Consider the following 6,596-nt stretch of genomic DNA (forward strand, 5'->3'; position numbering starts at 1 on the left):
GAGATGAACAGTAGTGGCAGTTTTTCTCAAGTTTACATAAACACTGACTACAAGACGAAGGCAGGAACATCAGAATCAAAGGGCTCCTGTCACATCAGCGCTTTAAATCTCTAAGCAGCTCCTTGAAAATCATCTGGCCTCGGTGAGCACAAACAGCCAATAAAAGCCTTAGCTAAGGTCTGCTGTTATCTGCTAATTTCAGGGCAGTCTTGCCCTGTAGCCACTGTCCCTAGGAAAGTAGCGATTTTGGCACTTTCCCACCCCCCTTAACAGTTACAGTTTAAAGAATTGCTAAGGAGGCAGAAATTGCTTCCTAGGTGTTTGAAAACCAAGACACTGTAACAAATAATGAAGCACCTTTAATGAAACATCTGCATGATGTTTGTGTACAAAACGCATCTTTTTTTATATGGTATTATTTAAAGACTTAGACAACGTGAAATGCCATTACTCCTCTTGTTTGCACTAGTAACTGTGTCCTTAGCAGAATGTCTAAGTGGCTTCTGGATTTTCTGTAACGTTCTTTCTATCCCATCTGTGGGACTTACTTTTGGGTTGGGACAGGAGTTGTCCAGAGCTCAGAAGCTTCCATTTCCAAAGGTTCCAACCCCCGTGAATCCAAACAAATATTCATATGAACCTGACAAACTGAAACTGCTGGGTTCTGCACTAGAGCTAGTTGGTTGAAAAATTTCCATGGGAACATTTTTCTGCTGGAAAATGGCGATCTGTCAATATCTAAATGTGCCATGGAAAAATGTCTATTTAAACAAAGTTCAGATGGAAACCAGGTCAGTTTCCTACCAACTCACCAGACCACCTCCTCTGCAGGACCATCTGGTGGACTGCAATGGAGGCAGGACTCCCAGGGTCGCTGGCTTTGAGTTTGACCTGTCAGCTGGGCAGCTGCTCCGTGAAAAATTCCAAGATTTTATTGTTGTTGTTCCCACTTCGCTGTATTCTGCACACTTCTAGAGTGTAGGAATAGCCATGCCCAATGTGGGGATAGGGGAACAAACTACCGAACCACTAGAAACCACTTGGAAATGGTTCGGAGACTCTAAATTTACCAGTGGAACTAAATGTTTTGGAGTGCAATTCAAAAATGATTTTAAAAGCCGTTCTGCTAAGGCCAGTTAGGATGAAGAGGTTTGAATTGATTAGTGACTTTCGTAGCATAGACTCAGGCCTTATGCTGTCAGTCAACCTGTTGCTCCTATAGGATGAGCTGCATGACCGTGTAGGAGGAGAAAAGGGGAGCAATCAAATGGCATTTGTTACTGTCAGAAGCATTTTGGAAATAGTCTGGTTGAGTGTTGGCATTAGTGTGGCTGAATATGCAAGCAGTGAGGTCAGGTGGTAATGGGAAAGCCTAGGGGGCTTTGGGATGGGAAGATAAGCCCTGAAGGAGAGGGTAATCAGGAGCAAAGAGGAGGATGGGAGTCTAGCCGCTAATGAATAGTTAACAAACAGATGGACTGACACAAAAGACAAAGGAAGGATGGCCTTATGGTTACGGCACTGGCTGGGATACAGATGATCAGAGTTCACTTTCAGGAGCTGCCACCATGGGCAAGTCATTAATCTCTCTGTGCTTCAGTTTCCTAACTGTAAAACAGGATGACAATGCTACTTTCTTCAGTCACATCTATATCTACTTGGAATATAAACTCTTCAGTATGTCTCTCAGTTCCACTGGCATCTGCCACTTGATGCTACCTGGAAAGGATTGTGGGCCTGTTGCCACCTTCAGCATCCTTGGTGGGGCGGGGCGCCAGGCAGAGCCACAGCTTTCTAAAATCCTGGATGCTTTCAGGAAGAAAGGATTCGTTAGTGGACTTCCTCCCCACACACTGCAGTGGAGAACAATGAATCCTTGGTGATGCTACCACTGCTAGGTTTTGAGGTTTGTTAAAAAACAAAACAAAGTCTCTGAGACTCAACATGCAAACATTCCTTTTGCGTAAAAGTGGCTTCTGCTAACCAGCCTAACTACGCGGGGCAGGCTCGGCCAATCAGGAAACTAGAAAAAAACATCATGTAGCTGATTTGCCCAGTTGCAAATGATCTAGACAAAATGCAAAAAGGTAAAAATTTACCACAATTCTGTAGCAGTTCTTGAAGATGACAGAAATTGTCTACAAAATCATCTTGAATTTTTAAATACTTTTCTTCCTTGTCACAAAAATGGCTGTGACTTCTAAAACAAACATTGTTCATTACAAAGACTTTTTTTGTTGGAAAAGGGGCTGTTTCTCTCAAGATTTCCACCACAGTTTTACATATTCAAGGGTTTCATATAGTACAGCTCAATGTTGAATAAACTTCTGGATTCTTGTTGCTTATCTGAGCTTGGATCTCCAGACCTTCTAGAGGTTCACCCATCACTAATGTTCAGAAATGCTTTATACTACGCGAGGATAAATGCTAGAGACTGACTGGTACTTTTTCTGGACTATCCATGGCTTATTTATGATGCTATAAAACGAACCTCTAAGTCTTTGATCCTGCAAACCCCTTGTGAGTGTGTGTCTTTACTCAGGTGAGTAGTCCCATTTAGCTCAGTGGGACAACTCACATTTGCAAAGCTGCTCATGTGTGTAAGTATTTTCACGGCTGACAGAATTTATTGTCTTAGGTCCCAAACATAGAAAGACTGTCCTAATCCTATAAATGAGTCACAGGTATTCTTGTTCCAACATGGTGGTGATCGATACAAACAACTTCATTATTTTGTTTGTAAATGATGTCTGTCTTCTGACAGAGCTTCATCTAACCCTAACCCTGAGGGGAAAAAAGATTAAATGCATTGCTTGACAGTACCTATTAAATATTTATTAACATTTTCATTGGAATAAATGTATTAATGTAAAACTGCAGTACTCAAGTGGAGTTGAAACACTCCCAGAGGCAAGTATCCTTCAGTACAAGTGAGACAAAAATTGGACTCTTTAGAAATGGTGAGAATGTTCCTGAATGTACAATCCTTTTTGCAGTGTGACACAGCTAAGCAGGACTTTTATCAAACTGGCCTGGCGATAAAAGCCTGGAATTGCGGAAGACCAAATGGAAAAACTAAAAGCGGGAGAAGATGGTAGCTGTTAATTAAGTGTAATGTGCTGATCATTAGCTTTACTCAAGTTCTGTATGTGGCTGCAATAAGGAAACATGCCTACTGCCTCCTGTTAACAGTTTGTGCTCTTATCAGAGGTCATATTTATTCATGAGGAGCTTTCTGAAATGAAAGGATTGCAGCAGGGGATAAAAGCAGAGGCTGAGTTGGAGAACCAAACATTCCTCAGAGTATTCATCCTCCCCAGAACTCATTTTGCCTTTCATTCCACATGTGAATAGTGTGTGAAAATAAAACACCGCTCTGCTATTCCCTACAGTATCAGGGCCCAAAATGGGTTTGACCCCACTGAAAATAATGGAGTGAGATCATTCACATTTTTTCACTTCCTCTTCCAGTACCTTCTTCACTTAGCTTTTCCCTGGTTAGTTTTCTCCTCCGTTTAATGTGATCAAAACTTCAAGAACCAAATCATTTGTCTGTCTATCTCTTTAAACTCCCCACTCTTCATTTAGATCATTTTCAATACCTTTAGGGGGATATTATCAGATATAGACAGTCATCTTTTTTTAATTAATACAGAGAACCAAAATTCTGAATGACATAATAGAAGGTGCCTAAGGAAGAACTATGAGGTAAAATAACCACAACTTTTAATGGTTATTGAGACAAAAGGCCCAATGATTTGATTTCAGTGGGAATTTTCCCTAAGTAATATCTGGAGGATTGGGCCTGTATGTTAACATTTATGTTCTGTCAAATGGAATGCAAACACTTATGTGGACCACAAGGATGCATATCACTGACAGGTTCAAACTGATACAAATATTCAAAATAAGAGGGGGTCACTACGCTAGGAATACTTGTGCAGTCTTCAATATAGTAGCTCAGAAAAGTTCCATTTAGTATCTCTGACATGTAGCTTTGCTGTTTCTAGCACATGGTGAGAGAGTTCAAGAAAGCCTGTAAACATTCCCATGAAGTTTTTGAATGAATTCTCTTCTGTCATATTAAATTCCCTTCTGTGTTTGCTTTCTGTGAACACTCAGTTAATCAGATTTTACTGATACATATCTTCATAGGAAATCAAAATCATTCATATATGTATTCGTAGAAACCAATTTTTACTTGCACATTGCATGAGCCTTTGTGCCAGAACAGCTTGCATGCTTATCCAGTCAGGGAGCAGAAACAACGCCATGTGGCTTACCTGACCAAACTAACCAATACAGCTCAAATATTGAGTATCATTTTATCTCAGAGAACTGTTTGTGATCAACTAGCAGAGATAAAATCTTGGGGGGGGGGAAAGTCTGCAAATACTTTGGAATAAGAGCTATGCTGGAGGAAATTGCCAATTGCTGACAAAGACGCTAAATTTATCACATTATTTGTGATGGGTGGATGGATCTACTGTTTTCTTTTCCTCTACTAATCTGTGAGCAACTTTAACCAAAGAGTAGCCAAGGTGTGCTTGTCTATGTCACCCATGGACACAGCATCATTCTCTAAATGCCCTACCTCTCTGTAGTCCAGAATATTGCATGGCATGTGTGTAACGTGGCATTTAGCACATGACCACCAGTGGGATGTTGTTTAACCAGCAGCAATCATTTCTTATAACCTATTTCCTGATGTTCTTTTTTCAAGCTAAGGTATAACATTGCATGAATGACTCCATGTTTCACACAACCAGCCGAGGACTATGATCAAGAGGTTTTACCAATGTGTATTGGGTGTGATATTTAATCTGGAAGGGATTAAAACATAAATTATATAGAAACTTGGCATGATTCCCCTCTCACACCTAGTTTACTCCAGTGTATCTCCACTGATTTCACTGGAGTTTCTCCTGGTTCTCACCAGACTGAGGAGAGAATTGGGCTCCAAACCTTTAGAAGTGAGACCTAAAGCAAGCTTTTTTTGATCAACAGGCCAACAGTATTTTCAATTGACACTGTGAATTATTTAATTTTATTTAAAAGTGCCTTATTTTAAAACATGATTCTTATCTCCCCCCTACAGGAAGCACTAAGTCTATCTTCTAGAGTCATCAAGCAATGGGCATTTGGGGAACTTGGTAACACTTCCTTTTGCAGACACCTGAGCTTCATTAGCAGAATATAGATTTTAACAGATATGGCCGAAGCATCTGTCTTTTAAAAAATCAAATAAAATTGGGCAGAGGGAATTGGGAACAAGGGCCTGATCCAAAGCCCACTGAAGTCAACAGGGAGACTCTGATTTCAATGGGCCTTAGATTCAGCCCTGAAAGAATAAAGGAGTTTTTACATTTTTTTATATTTTACAACATAAAATATGAAGTTAAAGGGATACTGTATGTTAATTAAGGTCATGATTTTGACCTGTACTAAAATTCCTTCTTCATTCCACAGGAGCTATCCACCCCAGGGGGATGGACAGTAAGTGAGGCAATGGCAGATGGGAGTCTAATGCTGGCCCTGCCTAGGGGGATGTGCAGTAGACATGCTCCCTTTGTCTTCCAGGGCATTTCAGAGGATAAAATGCCTCCCAGAGCTAACCCATGATCAGGACAGCTTTATATCACCCCCAATCCTGGCATGTTGTTTAGCTGTGCAATCTGCCACATAATGTTAAATCTACAGCTGTCAACATATTTCATCAAAAGTTTATTTACAAAAATGGTTTTTCAAAGGAAAGGATTTTTTGGTGAAAACTTTCATTTTTTTCAAAATTTGGATTTTTTTTTGAGATATATAAAGAGAACTCTCATTTCCAAACAAAAACAATATTTCATTTAAGTAGAAAAAATAAATAAATCAGTGGTTTAGTTTTTCAATGAAAAACCACATATTTTCATTGAAAATTTAGGGGGAGGAGAGAAATTATCTTTTCCAACCAACTCTGGAATTTGATGTAATTTTAAAAGATGTCATTTGATTAAGTGGAACCCACCAGTGCTAAACTGGTTGCTAAGAAGGTGTCATGTATGGGTTATGTAACCTCTTTGTGTTTGATGATTACAAAATATCTTCTAATGTTAGCAAATATAAACCCTGTGGCCTGAAGCTTTAGAGGTTAAGGAGCTCTCTGCTCCCATCTGTTGGTGAACAGATGGAAGAACATCCATCTACACCAGCTATTTACCCAGAAGTCCAGATGGACAAAAGCTCCAGAAGGGGAGGAGCTCTCTTCTACATCTATTGGTGGAAGAGAGGGGGAAAGTATAGCTACAGAGAGATTCCTTTGCATAAACTCTCTACCCCAGAATTCTTCCAGTGACACTTTTTGAGAGCCACCACAACTCTACCCAAACTCAGAACTGGTTGGGAAGTGACAGTGAACTAAAAAAGTGAGAAAGTCAAGGTTAATCTGTGCAAAGGAATGCATCACCAATGGCAAGGAGTTTGCTCAGGAGCTTTATATGCTACTGGTTCTCCTCTTCTGAGAACCCTGTGTTGTTGGAACAACTCTTCAACAGAATAGGATGCAGAAAACAGTAGAGTGACAGAACTGACTAAGCCACTAAGTGAAGCTGAAA

Source organism: Lepidochelys kempii, chromosome 2 (assembly GCF_965140265.1).
Source record: "Lepidochelys kempii isolate rLepKem1 chromosome 2, rLepKem1.hap2, whole genome shotgun sequence".
Taxonomy (NCBI): domain Eukaryota; kingdom Metazoa; phylum Chordata; order Testudines; family Cheloniidae; genus Lepidochelys; species Lepidochelys kempii.